The following is a 20,356-nucleotide window of genomic DNA, read 5'->3' on the forward strand; positions in this document are numbered from 1 at the left end:
TGGCCTGAAATTTTTTCTACAAGTAGAAGTCATTACCAACTGCCTTCTGTGAAAATTTCAGCTTGATGAGATGTGCCGTTAATTTAAAAAAAATAGTGATAGGTTTATTACACAAAAAAGTATAATTATTCCACAACAAACGTAAAACGGGGAAATCACTCTATCTCAAACAACAAACATCAGATTGGCCTGAAATTTTTTCTACAAGTAGAAGTCATTACCAACTGCCTTCTGTGAAAATTTCAGCTTGATGAGTTGTGCCGTTAATTTTAAAGAAATAGTGATAGGTTTATTACACAAAAAAGTATAATTATTCCACAACAAACGTAAAACGGGGAAATCACTCTATCTCAAACAACAAAGATCAGATTGGCCTGAAATTTTTTCTACAAGTAGAAGTCATTACCATCTGCCTTCAGAGAAAATTTCAGCTTGATGAGTTGTGCCGTTAATTTAAAAAAAAATAGTGATCGGTTTATTACACAAAAAAGTATAATTATTCCACAACAAACGTAAAACGGGGAAATCACTCTATCTCAAACAACAAACATCAGATTGGCCTGAAATTTTTTCTACAAGTAGAGGTCACTACCAACTGCCTTCTGTGAAAATTTCAGCTTGATTTGTTGTGCCGTTAATAAAAAAAAAATCGTAATAGATTTATTACACAACAGTAAAACAGGCAAATCACTCTATCTCTAACCCCAACCTTCAGATTGGCCTGAAATTTTTTCTACAAGTAGAAATTATTGCAAACTCAACCATTATGGAGTAGTCACTACAAAGCGCAAAAAAAAAAAAAAAAAAAAGTTCGGATTCCCTAACACAGACATCAGATTTCAGGTGCTAAGACTCATTGCCGTGTCTCATGGGGAAACTTTGAGCCAGGCTTCCCCTTTTTAATAAGGTAGTTTCTACGCCGATTTTTTTTTTCGATTCTAAACCCAATCACCCCGTTTGCAAGCAGGTTGAACGTTACTAAGAACAACCAACAATCCGAGATGGGTTTTAATGTCCTATATGAAGACTGCTTTTCTTTTGTTAAAAATCTTCAATTAATTTTTTCCACAACAAAAGTAAACCGGGGAAATCACTCTATCTCTAACCCCAACCGTCAGATTGGCCTGAAATTTTTTCTACAAGTAGATGTCATTACCAACTGCCTTCTATAAAAATTTCAGCTTGATAAGTTATGGCGTTAATTTAAAAAAATAGTGATAAGTTTATTAAACAAAAAAAGTATAATTATTCCACAACAAACGTAAAACGGGGAAATCACTCTATCTCAAACAACAAACATCAGATTGGCTTGAAATTTTTTCTACAAGTAGAGGTCACTACCAACTGCCTTCTGTGAAAATTTCAGCTTGATTTGTTGTGCCGTTAATAAAAAAAAAATCGTAATAGATTTATTACACAACAGTAAAACAGGCAAATCGCTCTATCTCTAACCCCAACCTTCAGATTGGCCTGAAATTTTTTCTACAAGTAGAAATTATTGCAAACTCAACCATTATGGAGTAGTCACTACAAAGCGCAAAAAAAAAAAAAAAAAAAAAAGTTCGGATTCCCTAACACAGACATCAGATTTCAGGTGCTAAGACTCATTGCCGTGTCGCATGGGGAAACTTTGAGCCAGGCTTCCCCTTTTTAATAAGGTAGTTTCTACGCCGATTTTTTTTTCGATTCTAAACCCAATCACCCCGTTTGCAAGCAGGTTGAACGTTACTAAGAACAACCAACAATCCGAGATGGGTTTTAATGTCCTATATGAAGACTGCTTTTCTTTTGTTAAAAATCTTCAATTAATTTTTTCCACAACAAAAGTAAACCGGGGAAATCACTCTATCTCTAACCCCAACCGTCAGATTGGCCTGAAATTTTTTCTACAAGTAGATGTCATTACCAACTGCCTTCTATAAAAATTTCAGCTTGATAAGTTGTGCCGTTAATTTAAAAAAAATAGTGATAAGTTTATTAAACAAAAAAAGTATAATTATTCCACAACAAACGTAAAACGGGGAAATCACTCTATCTCAAACAACAAACATCAGATTGGCCTGAAATTTTTTCTACAAGTAGAGGTCACTACCAACTGCCTTCTGTGAAAATTTCAGCTTGATTTGTTGTGCCGTTAATAAAAAAAAAAATCGTAATAGATTTATTACACAACAGTAAAACAGGCAAATCGCTCTATCTCTAACCCCAACCTTCAGATTGGCCTGAAATTTTTTCTACAAGTAGAAATTATTGCAAACTCAACCATTATGGAGTAGTCACTACAAAGCGCAAAAAAAAAAAAAAAAAAAAGTTCGGATTCCCTAACACAGACATCAGATTTCAGGTGCTAAGACTCATTGCCGTGTCCCATGGGGAAACTTTGAGCCAGGCTTCCCCTTTTTAATAAGGTAGTTTCTACGCCGATTTTTTTTTCGATTCTAAACCCAATCACCCCGTTTGCAAGCAGGTTGAACGTTACTAAGAACAACCAACAATCCGAGATGGGTTTTAATGTCCTATATGAAGACTGCTTTTCTTTTGTTAAAAATCTTCAATTAATTTTTTCCACAACAAAAGTAAACCGGGGAAATCACTCTATCTCTAACCCCAACCGTCAGATTGGCCTGAAATTTTTTCTACAAGTAGATGTCATTACCAACTGCCTTCTATAAAAATTTCAGCTTGATAAGTTGTGCCGTTAATTTAAAAAAATAGTGATAAGTTTATTAAACAAAAAAAGTATAATTATTCCACAACAAACGTAAAACGGGGAAATCACTCTATCTCAAACAACAAACATCAGATTGGCCTGAAATTTTTTCTACAAGTAGAGGTCACTACCAACTGCCTTCTGTGAAAATTTCAGCTTGATTTGTTGTGCCGTTAATAAAAAAAAAATCGTAATAGATTTATTACACAACAGTAAAACAGGCAAATCGCTCTATCTCTAACCCCAACCTTCAGATTGGCCTGAAATTTTTTCTACTAGTAGAAATTATTGCAAACTCAACCATTATGGAGTAGTCACTACAAAGTGCAAAAAAAAAAAAAAAAAAAAAAAAAAAGTTCGGATTCCCTAACACAGACATCAGATTTCAGGTGCTAAGACTCATTGCCGTGTCTCATGGGGAAACTTTGAGCCAGGCTTCCCCTTTTTAATGAGGTAGTTTCTACGCCGATTTTTTTTTCGATTCTAAACCCAATCACCCCGTTTGCAAGCAGGTTGAACGTTACTAAGAACAACCAACAATCCGAGATGGGTTTTAATGTCCTATATGAAGACTGCTTTTCTTTTGTTAAAAATCTTCAATTAATTTTTTCCACAACAAAAGTAAACCGGGGAAATCACTCTATCTCTAACCCCAACCGTCAGATTGGCCTGAAATTTTTTCTACAAGTAGATGTCATTACCAACTGCCTTCTATAAAAATTTCAGCTTGATAAGTTGTGCCGTTAATTTTTAAAAAATAGTGATAAGTTTATTAAACAAAAAAAGTTTAATTATTCCACAACAAACGTAAAACGGGGAAATCACTCTATCTCAAACAACAAACATCAGATTGGCCTGAAATTTTTTCTACAAGTAGAAGTCATTACCAACTGCCTGCTGTGAAAATTTCAGCTTGATGAGTTGTGCCGTTAGTTTTTAAAAAATAGTGATAGGTTTATTACACAAAAAAGTATAATTATTCCACAACAAACGTTAAACGGGGAAATCACTCTATCTCAAACAACAAACATCAGATTGGCCTGAAATTTTTTCTACAAGTAGAAGTCATTACCATCTGCCTTCAGAGAAAATTTCAGCTTGATGAGTTGTGCCGTTAATTTTTAAAAAATAGTGATAGGTTTATTACACAAAAAAGTATAATTATTCCACAACAAACGTAAAACGGGGAAATCACTCTATCTCAAACAACAAACATCAGATTGGCCTGAAATTTTTTCTACAAGTAGAAGTCATTACCAACTGCCTGCTGTGAAAATTTCAGCTTGATGAGTTGTGCCGTTAATTTTTAAGAAATAGTTATAGGTTTATTACACAAAAAAGTATAATTATTCCACAACAAACGTAAACCGGGGAAATCACTCTATCTCTAACCCCAACCGTCAGATTGGCCTGAAATTTTTTCTACAAGTAGATGTCATTACCAACTGCCTTCTATAAAAATTTCAGCTTGATAAGTTGTGCCGTTAATTTTTAAAAAATAGTGATAGGTTTATTACACCAAAAAGTATAATTATTCCACAACAAACGTAAAACGGGGAAATCACTCTATCTCAAACAACAAACATCAGATTGGCCTGAAATTTTTTCTACAAGTAGAAGTCATTACCAACTGCCTGCTGTGAAAATTTCAGCTTGATGAGTTGTGCCGTTAATTTTTAAAAAATAGTGATAGGTTTATTACACAAAAAAGTATAATTATTCCACAACAAACGTAAAACGGGGAAATCACTCTATCTCAAACAACAAACATCAGATTGGCCTGAAATTTTTTCTACAAGTAGAAGTCATTACCATCTGCCTTCAGAGAAAATTTCAGCTTGATGAGTTGTGCCGTTAATTTTTAAAAAATAGTGATAGGTTTATTACACAAAAAAGTATAATTATTCCACAACAAACGTAAAACGGGGAAATCACTCTATCTCAAACAACAAACATCAGATTGGCCTGAAATTTTTTCTACAAGTAGAAGTCATTACCAACTGCCTTCTGTGAAAATTTCAGCTTGATGAGTTGTGCCGTTAATTTTTAAAAAATAGTGATAGGTTTATTACACAAAAAAGTATAATTATTCCACAACAAACGTAAAACGGGGAAATCACTCTATCTCAAACAACAAACATCAGATTGGCCTGAAATTTTTTCTACAAGTAGAAGTCATTACCAACTGCCTTCTGTGAAAATTTCAGCTTGATGAGTTGTGCCGTTAATTTTAAAGAAATAGTGATAGGTTTATTACACAAAAAAGTATAATTATTCCACAACAAACGTAAAACGGGAAAATCACTCTATCTCAAACAACAAACATCAGATTGGCCTGAAATTTTTTCTACAAGTAGAAGTCATTACCAACTGCCTTCTGTGAAAATTTCAGCTTGATGAGTTGTGCCGTTAATTTTTAAGAAAAAGTGATAGGTTTATTACACAAAAAAGTATAATTATTCCACAACAAACGTAAAACGGGGAAATCACTCTATCTCAAACAACAAACATCAGATTGGCCTGAAATTTTTTCTACAAGTAGAAGTCATTACCATCTGCCTTCAGAGAAAATTTCAGCTTGATGAGTTGTGCCGTTAATTTAAAAAAAAAATAGTGATCGGTTTATTACACAAAAAAGTATAATTATTCCACAACAAACGTAAAACGGGGAAATCACTCTATCTCAAACAACAAACATCAGATTGGCCTGAAATTTTTTCTACAAGTAGAAGTCATTACCAACTGCCTGCTGTGAAAATTTCAGCTTGATGAGTTGTGCCGTTAGTTTTTAAAAAATAGTGATAGGTTTATTACACAAAAAAGTATAATTATTCCACAACAAACGTAAAACGGGGAAATCACTCTATCTCAAACAACAAACATCAGATTGGCCTGAAATTTTTTCTACAAGTAGAAGTCATTACCATCTGCCTTCAGAGAAAATTTCAGCTTGATGAGTTGTGCCGTTAATTTTTAAAAAATAGTGATAGGTTTATTACACAAAAAAGTATAATTATTCCACAACAAACGTAAAACGGGGAAATCACTCTATCTCAAACAACAAACATCAGATTGGCCTGAAATTTTTTCTACAAGTAGAAGTCATTACCAACTGCCTTCTGTGAAAATTTCAGCTTGATGAGTTGTGCCGTTAATTTTAAAGAAATAGTGATAGGTTTATTACACAAAAAAGTATAATTATTCCACAACAAACGTAAAACGGGAAAATCACTCTATCTCAAACAACAAACATCAGATTGGCCTGAAATTTTTTCTACAAGTAGAAGTCATTACCAACTGCCTTCTGTGAAAATTTCAGCTTGATGAGTTGTGCCGTTAATTTTTAAGAAAAAGTGATAGGTTTATTACACAAAAAAGTATAATTATTCCACAACAAACGTAAAACGGGGAAATCACTCTATCTCAAACAACAAACATCAGATTGGCCTGAAATTTTTTCTACAAGTAGAAGTCATTACCATCTGCCTTCAGAGAAAATTTCAGCTTGATGAGTTGTGCCGTTAATTTTAAAGAAATAGTGATAGGTTTATTACACAAAAAAGTATAATTATTCCACAACAAACGTAAAACGGGGAAATCACTCTATCTCAAACAACAAACATCAGATTGGCCTGAAATTTTTTCTACAAGTAGAAGTCATTACCAACTGCCTTCTGTGAAAATTTCAGCTTGATGAGTTGTGCCGTTAATTTTAAAGAAATAGTGATAGGTTTATTACACAAAAAAGTATAATTATTCCACAACAAACGTAAAACGGGAAAATCACTCTATCTCAAACAACAAACATCAGATTGGCCTGAAATTTTTTCTACAAGTAGAAGTCATTACCAACTGCCTTCTGTGAAAATTTCAGCTTGATGAGTTGTGCCGTTAATTTTTAAGAAAAAGTGATAGGTTTATTACACAAAAAAGTATAATTATTCCACAACAAACGTAAAACGGGGAAATCACTCTATCTCAAACAACAAACATCAGATTGGCCTGAAATTTTTTCTACAAGTAGAGGTCACTACGAACTGCCTTCTGTGAAAATTTCAGCTTGATTTGTTGTGCCGTTAATAAAAAAAAATCGTAATAGATTTATTACACAACAGTAAAACAGGCAAATCGCTCTATCTCTAACCCCAACCTTCAGATTGGCCTGAAATTTTTTCTACAAGTAGAAATTATTGCAAACTCAACCATTATGGAGTAGTCACTACAAAGCGCAAAAAAAAAAAAAAAAAAAAGTTCGGATTCCCTAACACAGACATCACATTTCAGGTGCTAAGACTCATTGCCGTGTCTCATGGGGAAACTTTGAGCCAGGCTTCCCCTTTTTAATAAGGTAGTTTCTACGCCGATTTTTTTTTCGATTCTAAACCCAATCACCCCGTTTGCAAGCAGGTTGAACGTTACTAAGAACAACCAACAATCCGAGATGGGTTTTAATGTCCTATATGAAGACTGCTTTTCTTTTGTTAAAAATCTTCAATTAATTTTTTCCACAACAAAAGTAAACCGGGGAAATCACTCTATCTCTAACCCCAACCGTCAGATTGGCCTGAAATTTTTTCTACAAGTAGATGTCATTACCAACTGCCTTCTATAAAAATTTCAGCTTGATAAGTTGTGCCGTTAATTTAAAAAAATAGTGATAAGTTTATTAAACAAAAAAGTATAATTATTCCACAACAAACGTAAAACGGGGAAATCACTCTATCTCAAACAACAAACATCAGATTGGCCTGAAATTTTTTCTACAAGTAGAGGTCACTACCAACTGCCTTCTGTGAAAATTTCAGCTTGATTTGTTGTGCCGTTAATAAAAAAAAATCGTAATAGATTTATTACACAACAGTAAAACAGGCAAATCGCTCTATCTCTAACCCCAACCTTCAGATTGGCCTGAAATTTTTTCTACAAGTAGAAATTATTGCAAACTCAACCATTATGGAGTAGTCACTACAAAGCGCAAAAAAAAAAAAAAAAAAAAAAAAGTTCGGATTCCCTAACACAGACATCAGATTTCAGGTGCTAAGACTCATTGCCGTGTCTCATGGGGAAACTTTGAGCCAGGCTTCCCCTTTTTAATGAGGTAGTTTCTACGCCGATTTTTTTTCGATTCTAAACCCAATCACCCCGTTTGCAAGCAGGTTGAACGTTACTAAGAACAACCAACAATCCGAGATGGGTTTTAATGTCCTATATGAAGACTGCTTTTCTTTTGTTAAAAATCTTCAATTAATTTTTTCCACAACAAAAGTAAACCGGGGAAATCACTCTATCTCTAACCCCAACCGTCAGATTGGCCTGAAATTTTTTCTACAAGTAGATGTCATTACCAACTGCCTTCTATAAAAATTTCAGCTTGATAAGTTGTGCCGTTAATTTAAAAAAAATAGTGATAAGTTTATTAAACAAAAAAAGTATAATTATTCCACAACAAACGTAAAACGGGGAAATCACTCTATCTCAAACAACAAACATCAGATTGGCCTGAAATTTTTTCTACAAGTAGAGGTCACTACCAACTGCCTTCTGTGAAAATTTCAGCTTGATTTGTTGTGCCGTTAATAAAAAAAAATCGTAATAGATTTATTACACAACAGTAAAACAGGCAAATCGCTCTATCTCTAACCCCAACCTTCAGATTGGCCTGAAATTTTTTCTACAAGTAGAAATTATTGCAAACTCAACCATTATGGAGTAGTCACTACAAAGCGCAAAAAAAAAAAAAAAAAAAAAAAAAAAAAGTTCGGATTCCCTAACACAGACATCAGATTTCAGGTGCTAAGACTCATTGCCGTGTCCCATGGGGAAACTTTGAGCCAGGCTTCCCCTTTTTAATAAGGTAGTTTCTACGCCGATTTTTTTTTCGATTCTAAACCCAATCACCCCGTTTGCAAGCAGGTTGAACGTTACTAAGAACAACCAACAATCCGAGATGGGTTTTAATGTCCTATATGAAGACTGCTTTTCTTTTGTTAAAAATCTTCAATTAATTTTTTCCACAACAAAAGTAAACCGGGGAAATCACTCTATCTCTAACCCCAACCGTCAGATTGGCCTGAAATTTTTTCTACAAGTAGATGTCATTACCAACTGCCTTCTATAAAAATTTCAGCTTGATAAGTTGTGCCGTTAATTTAAAAAAATAGTGATAAGTTTATTAAACAAAAAAAGTATAATTATTCCACAACAAACGTAAAACGGGGAAATCACTCTATCTCAAACAACAAACATCAGATTGGCCTGAAATTTTTTCTACAAGTAGAGGTCACTACCAACTGCCTTCTGTGAAAATTTCAGCTTGATTTGTTGTGCCGTTAATAAAAAAAAAATCGTAATAGATTTATTACACAACAGTAAAACAGGCAAATCGCTCTATCTCTAACCCCAACCTTCAGATTGGCCTGAAATTTTTTCTACAAGTAGAAATTATTGCAAACTCAACCATTATGGAGTAGTCACTACAAAGTGCAACAAAAAAAAAAAAAAAAAAAAAAAAGTTCGGATTCCCTAACACAGACATCAGATTTCAGGTGCTAAGACTCATTGCCGTGTCTCATGGGGAAACTTTGAGCCAGGCTTCCCCTTTTTAATGAGGTAGTTTTTACGCCGATTTTTTTTTCGATTCTAAACCCAATCACCCCGTTTGCAAGCAGGTTGAACGTTACTAAGAACAACCAACAATCCGAGATGGGTTTTAATGTCCTATATGAAGACTGCTTTTCTTTTGTTAAAAATCTTCAATTAATTTTTTCCACAACAAAAGTAAACCGGGGAAATCACTCTATCTCTAACCCCAACCGTCAGATTGGCCTGAAATTTTTTCTACAAGTAGATGTCATTACCAACTGCCTTCTATAAAAATTTCAGCTTGATAAGTTGTGCCGTTAATTTTTAAAAAATAGTGATAAGTTTATTAAACAAAAAAAGTTTAATTATTCCACAACAAACGTAAAACGGGGAAATCACTCTATCTCAAACAACAAACATCAGATTGGCCTGAAATTTTTTCTACAAGTAGAAGTCATTACCAACTGCCTTCTGTGAAAATTTCAGCTTGATGAGATGTGCCGTTAATTTAAAAAAAATAGTGATAGGTTTATTACACAAAAAAGTATAATTATTCCACAACAAACGTAAAACGGGGAAATCACTCTATCTCAAACAACAAACATCAGATTGGCCTGAAATTTTTTCTACAAGTAGAAGTCATTACCAACTGCCTTCTGTGAAAATTTCAGCTTGATGAGTTGTGCCGTTAATTTTAAAGAAATAGTGATAGGTTTATTACACAAAAAAGTATAATTATTCCACAACAAACGTAAAACGGGGAAATCACTCTATCTCAAACAACAAAGATCAGATTGGCCTGAAATTTTTTCTACAAGTAGAAGTCATTACCATCTGCCTTCAGAGAAAATTTCAGCTTGATGAGTTGTGCCGTTAATTTAAAAAAAAATAGTGATCGGTTTATTACACAAAAAAGTATAATTATTCCACAACAAACGTAAAACGGGGAAATCACTCTATCTCAAACAACAAACATCAGATTGGCCTGAAATTTTTTCTACAAGTAGAGGTCACTACCAACTGCCTTCTGTGAAAATTTCAGCTTGATTTGTTGTGCCGTTAATAAAAAAAAAATCGTAATAGATTTATTACACAACAGTAAAACAGGCAAATCACTCTATCTCTAACCCCAACCTTCAGATTGGCCTGAAATTTTTTCTACAAGTAGAAATTATTGCAAACTCAACCATTATGGAGTAGTCACTACAAAGCGCAAAAAAAAAAAAAAAAAAAAAAGTTCGGATTCCCTAACACAGACATCAGATTTCAGGTGCTAAGACTCATTGCCGTGTCTCATGGGGAAACTTTGAGCCAGGCTTCCCCTTTTTAATAAGGTAGTTTCTACGCCGATTTTTTTTTTCGATTCTAAACCCAATCACCCCGTTTGCAAGCAGGTTGAACGTTACTAAGAACAACCAACAATCCGAGATGGGTTTTAATGTCCTATATGAAGACTGCTTTTCTTTTGTTAAAAATCTTCAATTAATTTTTTCCACAACAAAAGTAAACCGGGGAAATCACTCTATCTCTAACCCCAACCGTCAGATTGGCCTGAAATTTTTTCTACAAGTAGATGTCATTACCAACTGCCTTCTATAAAAATTTCAGCTTGATAAGTTATGGCGTTAATTTAAAAAAATAGTGATAAGTTTATTAAACAAAAAAAGTATAATTATTCCACAACAAACGTAAAACGGGGAAATCACTCTATCTCAAACAACAAACATCAGATTGGCTTGAAATTTTTTCTACAAGTAGAGGTCACTACCAACTGCCTTCTGTGAAAATTTCAGCTTGATTTGTTGTGCCGTTAATAAAAAAAAAATCGTAATAGATTTATTACACAACAGTAAAACAGGCAAATCGCTCTATCTCTAACCCCAACCTTCAGATTGGCCTGAAATTTTTTCTACAAGTAGAAATTATTGCAAACTCAACCATTATGGAGTAGTCACTACAAAGCGCAAAAAAAAAAAAAAAAAAAAAAAAAGTTCGGATTCCCTAACACAGACATCAGATTTCAGGTGCTAAGACTCATTGCCGTGTCTCATGGGGAAACTTTGAGCCAGGCTTCCCCTTTTTAATAAGGTAGTTTCTACGCCGATTTTTTTTTCGATTCTAAACCCAATCACCCCGTTTGCAAGCAGGTTGAACGTTACTAAGAACAACCAACAATCCGAGATGGGTTTTAATGTCCTATATGAAGACTGCTTTTCTTTTGTTAAAAATCTTCAATTAATTTTTTCCACAACAAAAGTAAACCGGGGAAATCACTCTATCTCTAACCCCAACCGTCAGATTGGCCTGAAATTTTTTCTACAAGTAGATGTCATTACCAACTGCCTTCTATAAAAATTTCAGCTTGATAAGTTGTGCCGTTAATTTAAAAAAAATAGTGATAAGTTTATTAAACAAAAAAAGTATAATTATTCCACAACAAACGTAAAACGGGGAAATCACTCTATCTCAAACAACAAACATCAGATTGGCCTGAAATTTTTTCTACAAGTAGAGGTCACTACCAACTGCCTTCTGTGAAAATTTCAGCTTGATTTGTTGTGCCGTTAATAAAAAAAAAAATCGTAATAGATTTATTACACAACAGTAAAACAGGCAAATCGCTCTATCTCTAACCCCAACCTTCAGATTGGCCTGAAATTTTTTCTACAAGTAGAAATTATTGCAAACTCAACCATTATGGAGTAGTCACTACAAAGCGCAAAAAAAAAAAAAAAAAAAAAAAAGTTCGGATTCCCTAACACAGACATCAGATTTCAGGTGCTAAGACTCATTGCCGTGTCCCATGGGGAAACTTTGAGCCAGGCTTCCCCTTTTTAATAAGGTAGTTTCTACGCCGATTTTTTTTTTCGATTCTAAACCCAATCACCCCGTTTGCAAGCAGGTTGAACGTTACTAAGAACAACCAACAATCCGAGATGGGTTTTAATGTCCTATATGAAGACTGCTTTTCTTTTGTTAAAAATCTTCAATTAATTTTTTCCACAACAAAAGTAAACCGGGGAAATCACTCTATCTCTAACCCCAACCGTCAGATTGGCCTGAAATTTTTTCTACAAGTAGATGTCATTACCAACTGCCTTCTATAAAAATTTCAGCTTGATAAGTTGTGCCGTTAATTTAAAAAAATAGTGATAAGTTTATTAAACAAAAAAAGTATAATTATTCCACAACAAACGTAAAACGGGGAAATCACTCTATCTCAAACAACAAACATCAGATTGGCCTGAAATTTTTTCTACAAGTAGAGGTCACTACCAACTGCCTTCTGTGAAAATTTCAGCTTGATTTGTTGTGCCGTTAATAAAAAAAAAATCGTAATAGATTTATTACACAACAGTAAAACAGGCAAATCGCTCTATCTCTAACCCCAACCTTCAGATTGGCCTGAAATTTTTTCTACAAGTAGAAATTATTGCAAACTCAACCATTATGGAGTAGTCACTACAAAGTGCAACAAAAAAAAAAAAAAAAAAAAAAAAAAGTTCGGATTCCCTAACACAGACATCAGATTTCAGGTGCTAAGACTCATTGCCGTGTCTCATGGGGAAACTTTGAGCCAGGCTTCCCCTTTTTAATGAGGTAGTTTTTACGCCGATTTTTTTTTCGATTCTAAACCCAATCACCCCGTTTGCAAGCAGGTTGAACGTTACTAAGAACAACCAACAATCCGAGATGGGTTTTAATGTCCTATATGAAGACTGCTTTTCTTTTGTTAAAAATCTTCAATTAATTTTTTCCACAACAAAAGTAAACCGGGGAAATCACTCTATCTCTAACCCCAACCGTCAGATTGGCCTGAAATTTTTTCTACAAGTAGATGTCATTACCAACTGCCTTCTATAAAAATTTCAGCTTGATAAGTTGTGCCGTTAATTTTTAAAAAATAGTGATAAGTTTATTAAACAAAAAAAGTTTAATTATTCCACAACAAACGTAAAACGGGGAAATCACTCTATCTCAAACAACAAACATCAGATTGGCCTGAAATTTTTTCTACAAGTAGAAGTCATTACCAACTGCCTTCTGTGAAAATTTCAGCTTGATGAGATGTGCCGTTAATTTAAAAAAAATAGTGATAGGTTTATTACACAAAAAAGTATAATTATTCCACAACAAACGTAAAACGGGGAAATCACTCTATCTCAAACAACAAACATCAGATTGGCCTGAAATTTTTTCTACAAGTAGAAGTCATTACCAACTGCCTTCTGTGAAAATTTCAGCTTGATGAGTTGTGCCGTTAATTTTAAAGAAATAGTGATAGGTTTATTACACAAAAAAGTATAATTATTCCACAACAAACGTAAAACGGGGAAATCACTCTATCTCAAACAACAAAGATCAGATTGGCCTGAAATTTTTTCTACAAGTAGAAGTCATTACCATCTGCCTTCAGAGAAAATTTCAGCTTGATGAGTTGTGCCGTTAATTTAAAAAAAAATAGTGATCGGTTTATTACACAAAAAAGTATAATTATTCCACAACAAACGTAAAACGGGGAAATCACTCTATCTCAAACAACAAACATCAGATTGGCCTGAAATTTTTTCTACAAGTAGAGGTCACTACCAACTGCCTTCTGTGAAAATTTCAGCTTGATTTGTTGTGCCGTTAATAAAAAAAAATCGTAATAGATTTATTACACAACAGTAAAACAGGCAAATCACTCTATCTCTAACCCCAACCTTCAGATTGGCCTGAAATTTTTTCTACAAGTAGAAATTATTGCAAACTCAACCATTATGGAGTAGTCACTACAAAGCGCAAAAAAAAAAAAAAAAAAAAAGTTCGGATTCCCTAACACAGACATCAGATTTCAGGTGCTAAGACTCATTGCCGTGTCTCATGGGGAAACTTTGAGCCAGGCTTCCCCTTTTTAATAAGGTAGTTTCTACGCCGATTTTTTTTTTCGATTCTAAACCCAATCACCCCGTTTGCAAGCAGGTTGAACGTTACTAAGAACAACCAACAATCCGAGATGGGTTTTAATGTCCTATATGAAGACTGCTTTTCTTTTGTTAAAAATCTTCAATTAATTTTTTCCACAACAAAAGTAAACCGGGGAAATCACTCTATCTCTAACCCCAACCGTCAGATTGGCCTGAAATTTTTTCTACAAGTAGATGTCATTACCAACTGCCTTCTATAAAAATTTCAGCTTGATAAGTTATGGCGTTAATTTAAAAAAATAGTGATAAGTTTATTAAACAAAAAAAGTATAATTATTCCACAACAAACGTAAAACGGGGAAATCACTCTATCTCAAACAACAAACATCAGATTGGCTTGAAATTTTTTCTACAAGTAGAGGTCACTACCAACTGCCTTCTGTGAAAATTTCAGCTTGATTTGTTGTGCCGTTAATAAAAAAAAAATCGTAATAGATTTATTACACAACAGTAAAACAGGCAAATCGCTCTATCTCTAACCCCAACCTTCAGATTGGCCTGAAATTTTTTCTACAAGTAGAAATTATTGCAAACTCAACCATTATGGAGTAGTCACTACAAAGCGCAAAAAAAAAAAAAAAAAAAAAAAGTTCGGATTCCCTAACACAGACATCAGATTTCAGGTGCTAAGACTCATTGCCGTGTCTCATGGGGAAACTTTGAGCCAGGCTTCCCCTTTTTAATAAGGTAGTTTCTACGCCGATTTTTTTTTCGATTCTAAACCCAATCACCCCGTTTGCAAGCAGGTTGAACGTTACTAAGAACAACCAACAATCCGAGATGGGTTTTAATGTCCTATATGAAGACTGCTTTTCTTTTGTTAAAAATCTTCAATTAATTTTTTCCACAACAAAAGTAAACCGGGGAAATCACTCTATCTCTAACCCCAACCGTCAGATTGGCCTGAAATTTTTTCTACAAGTAGATGTCATTACCAACTGCCTTCTATAAAAATTTCAGCTTGATAAGTTGTGCCGTTAATTTAAAAAAAATAGTGATAAGTTTATTAAACAAAAAAAGTATAATTATTCCACAACAAACGTAAAACGGGGAAATCACTCTATCTCAAACAACAAACATCAGATTGGCCTGAAATTTTTTCTACAAGTAGAGGTCACTACCAACTGCCTTCTGTGAAAATTTCAGCTTGATTTGTTGTGCCGTTAATAAAAAAAAAAATCGTAATAGATTTATTACACAACAGTAAAACAGGCAAATCGCTCTATCTCTAACCCCAACCTTCAGATTGGCCTGAAATTTTTTCTACAAGTAGAAATTATTGCAAACTCAACCATTATGGAGTAGTCACTACAAAGCGCAAAAAAAAAAAAAAAAAAAAAAAAGTTCGGATTCCCTAACACAGACATCAGATTTCAGGTGCTAAGACTCATTGCCGTGTCCCATGGGGAAACTTTGAGCCAGGCTTCCCCTTTTTAATAAGGTAGTTTCTACGCCGATTTTTTTTTCGATTCTAAACCCAATCACCCCGTTTGCAAGCAGGTTGAACGTTACTAAGAACAACCAACAATCCGAGATGGGTTTTAATGTCCTATATGAAGACTGCTTTTCTTTTGTTAAAAATCTTCAATTAATTTTTTCCACAACAAAAGTAAACCGGGGAAATCACTCTATCTCTAACCCCAACCGTCAGATTGGCCTGAAATTTTTTCTACAAGTAGATGTCATTACCAACTGCCTTCTATAAAAATTTCAGCTTGATAAGTTGTGCCGTTAATTTAAAAAAATAGTGATAAGTTTATTAAACAAAAAAAGTATAATTATTCCACAACAAACGTAAAACGGGGAAATCACTCTATCTCAAACAACAAACATCAGATTGGCCTGAAATTTTTTCTACAAGTAGAGGTCACTACCAACTGCCTTCTGTGAAAATTTCAGCTTGATTTGTTGTGCCGTTAATAAAAAAAAAATCGTAATAGATTTATTACACAACAGTAAAACAGGCAAATCGCTCTATCTCTAACCCCAACCTTCAGATTGGCCTGAAATTTTTTCTACTAGTAGAAATTATTGCAAACTCAACCATTATGGAGTAGTCACTACAAAGTGCAAAAAAAAAAAAAAAAAAAAAAAAAAAAGTTCGGATTCCCTAACACAGACATCAGATTTCAGGTGCTAAGACTCATTGCCGTGTCTCATGGGGAAACTTTGAGCCAGGCTTCCCCTTTTTAATGAGGTAGTTTCTACGCCGATTTTTTTTTCGATTCTAAACCCAATCACCCCGTTTGCAAGCAGGTTGAACGTTACTAAGAACAACCAACAATCCGAGATGGGTTTTAATGTCCTATATGAAGACTGCTTTTCTTTTGTTAAAAATCTTCAATTAATTTTTTCCACAACAAAAGTAAACCGGGGAAATCACTCTATCTCTAACCCCAACCGTCAGATTGGCCTGAAATTTTTTCTACAAGTAGATGTCATTACCAACTGCCTTCTATAAAAATTTCAGCTTGATAAGTTGTGCCGTTAATTTTTAAAAAATAGTGATAAGTTTATTAAACAAAAAAAGTTTAATTATTCCACAACAAACGTAAAACGGGGAAATCACTCTATCTCAAACAACAAACATCAGATTGGCCTGAAATTTTTTCTACAAGTAGAAGTCATTACCAACTGCCTGCTGTGAAAATTTCAGCTTGATGAGTTGTGCCGTTAGTTTTTAAAAAATAGTGATAGGTTTATTACACAAAAAAGTATAATTATTCCACAACAAACGTTAAACGGGGAAATCACTCTATCTCAAACAACAAACATCAGATTGGCCTGAAATTTTTTCTACAAGTAGAAGTCATTACCATCTGCCTTCAGAGAAAATTTCAGCTTGATGAGTTGTGCCGTTAATTTTTAAAAAATAGTGATAGGTTTATTACACAAAAAAGTATAATTATTCCACAACAAACGTAAAACGGGGAAATCACTCTATCTCAAACAACAAACATCAGATTGGCCTGAAATTTTTTCTACAAGTAGAAGTCATTACCAACTGCCTGCTGTGAAAATTTCAGCTTGATGAGTTGTGCCGTTAATTTTTAAGAAATAGTTATAGGTTTATTACACAAAAAAGTATAATTATTCCACAACAAACGTAAACCGGGGAAATCACTCTATCTCTAACCCCAACCGTCAGATTGGCCTGAAATTTTTTCTACAAGTAGATGTCATTACCAACTGCCTTCTATAAAAATTTCAGCTTGATAAGTTGTGCCGTTAATTTTTAAAAAATAGTGATAGGTTTATTACACCAAAAAGTATAATTATTCCACAACAAACGTAAAACGGGGAAATCACTCTATCTCAAACAACAAACATCAGATTGGCCTGAAATTTTTTCTACAAGTAGAAGTCATTACCAACTGCCTTCTGTGAAAATTTCAGCTTGATGAGTTGTGCCGTTAATTTTAAAGAAATAGTGATAGGTTTATTACACAAAAAAGTATAATTATTCCACAACAAACGTAAAACGGGAAAATCACTCTATCTCAAACAACAAACATCAGATTGGCCTGAAATTTTTTCTACAAGTAGAAGTCATTACCAACTGCCTTCTGTGAAAATTTCAGCTTGATGAGTTGTGCCGTTAATTTTTAAGAAAAAGTGATAGGTTTATTACACAAAAAAGTATAATTATTCCACAACAAACGTAAAACGGGGAAATCACTCTATCTCAAACAACAAAGATCAGATTGGCCTGAAATTTTTTCTACAAGTAGAAGTCATTACCATCTGCCTTCAGAGAAAATTTCAGCTTGATGAGTTGTGCCGTTAATTTAAAAAAAAATAGTGATCGGTTTATTACACAAAAAAGTATAATTATTCCACAACAAACGTAAAACGGGGAAATCACTCTATCTCAAACAACAAACATCAGATTGGCCTGAAATTTTTTCTACAAGTCTAGGTCACTACCAACTGCCTTCTGTGAAAATTTCAGCTTGATTTGTTGTGCCGTTAATAAAAAAAAAATCGTAATAGATTTATTACACAACAGTAAAACAGGCAAATCACTCTATCTCTAACCCCAACCTTCAGATTGGCCTGAAATTTTTTCTACAAGTAGAAATTATTGCAAACTCAACCATTATGGAGTAGTCACTACAAAGCGCAAAAAAAAAAAAAAAAAAGTTCGGATTCCCTAACACAGACATCAGATTTCAGGTGCTAAGACTCATTGCCGTGTCTCATGGGGAAACTTTGAGCCAGGCTTCCCCTTTTTAATAAGGTAGTTTCTACGCCGATTTTTTTTTCGATTCTAAACCCAATCACCCCGTTTGCAAGCAGGTTGAACGTTACTAAGAACAACCAACAATCCGAGATGGGTTTTAATGTCCTATATGAAGACTGCTTTTCTTTTGTTAAAAATCTTCAATTAATTTTTTCCACAACAAAAGTAAACCGGGGAAATCACTCTATCTCTAACCCCAACCGTCAGATTGGCCTGAAATTTTTTCTACAAGTAGATGTCATTACCAACTGCCTTCTATAAAAATTTCAGCTTGATAAGTTGTGCCGTTAATTTAAAAAAATAGTGATAAGTTTATTAAACAAAAAAAGTATAATTATTCCACAACAAACGTAAAACGGGGAAATCACTCTATCTCAAACAACAAACATCAGATTGGCCTGAAATTTTTTCTACAAGTAGAAGTCATTACCATCTGCCTTCAGAGAAAATTTCAGCTTGATGAGTTGTGCCGTTAATTTTTAAAAAATAGTGATAGGTTTATTACACAAAAAAGTATAATTATTCCACAACAAACGTAAAACGGGGAAATCACTCTATCTCAAACAACAAACATCAGATTGGCCTGAAATTATTTCTACAAGTAGGAGTCATTACCAACTGCCTGCTGTGAAAATTTCAGCTTGATGAGTTGTGCCGTTAATTTTTAAGAAATAGTTATAGGTTTATTACACAAAAAAGTATAATTATTCCACAACAAACGTAAACCGGGGAAATCACTCTATCTCAAACAACAAACATCAGATTGGCCTGAAATTTTTTCTACAAGTAGAAGTCATTACCATCTGCCTTCAGAGAAAATTTCAGCTTGATGAGTTGTGCCGTTAATTTTTAAAAAATAGTGATAGGTTTATTACACAAAAAAGTATAATTATTCCACAACAAACGTAAAACGGGGAAATCACTCTATCTCAAACAACAAACATCAGATTGGCCTGAAATTTTTTCTACAAGTAGAAGTCATTACCAACTGCCTTCTGTGAAAATTTCAGCTTGATGAGTTGTGCCGTTAATTTTTAAGAAATAGTTATAGGTTTATTACACAAAAAAGTATAATTATTCCACAACAAACGTAAACCGGGGAAATCACTCTATCTCTAACCCCAACCGTCAGATTGGCCTGAAATTTTTTCTACAAGTAGATGTCATTACCAACTGCCTTCTGTAAAAATTTCAGCTTGATAAGTTGTGCCGTTAATTTTTAAAAAATAGTGATAGGTTTATTACACCAAAAAGTATAATTATTCCACAACAAACGTAAAACGGGGAAATCACTCTATCTCAAACAACAAACATCAGATTGGCCTGAAATTTTTTCTACAAGTAGAAGTCATTACCAACTGCCTTCTGTGAAAATTTCAGCTTGATGAGTTGTGCCGTTAATTTTAATGAAATAGTGATAGGTTTATTACACAAAAAAGTATAATTATTCCACAACAAACGTAAACCGGGGAAATCACTCTATCTCTAACCCCAACCGTCAGATTGGCCTGAAATTTTTTCTACAAGTAGATGTCATTACCAACTGCCTTCTATAAAAATTTCAGCTTGATAAGTTGTGCCGTTAATTTTTAAAAAATAGTGATAGGTTTATTACACCAAAAAGTATAATTATTCCACAACAAACGTAAAACGGGGAAATCACTCTATCTCAAACAACAAACATCAGATTGGCCTGAAATTTTTTCTACAAGTAGATGTCACTACCAACTGCCTTCTGTGAAAATTTCAGCTTGATTTGTTGTGCCGTTAATAAAAAAAAAAATCGTAATAGATTTATTACACAACAGTAAAACAGGCAAATCACTCTATCTCTAACCCCAACCTTCAGAT

The sequence above is a fragment of the Ochlerotatus camptorhynchus genome, unplaced genomic scaffold, assembly GCF_037179485.1.
Source record: "Ochlerotatus camptorhynchus isolate MF236.1 unplaced genomic scaffold, CSIRO-AGI_Acam_v1.1 ptg000177l, whole genome shotgun sequence".
In the NCBI taxonomy this organism is placed as follows: domain Eukaryota; kingdom Metazoa; phylum Arthropoda; class Insecta; order Diptera; family Culicidae; genus Ochlerotatus; species Ochlerotatus camptorhynchus.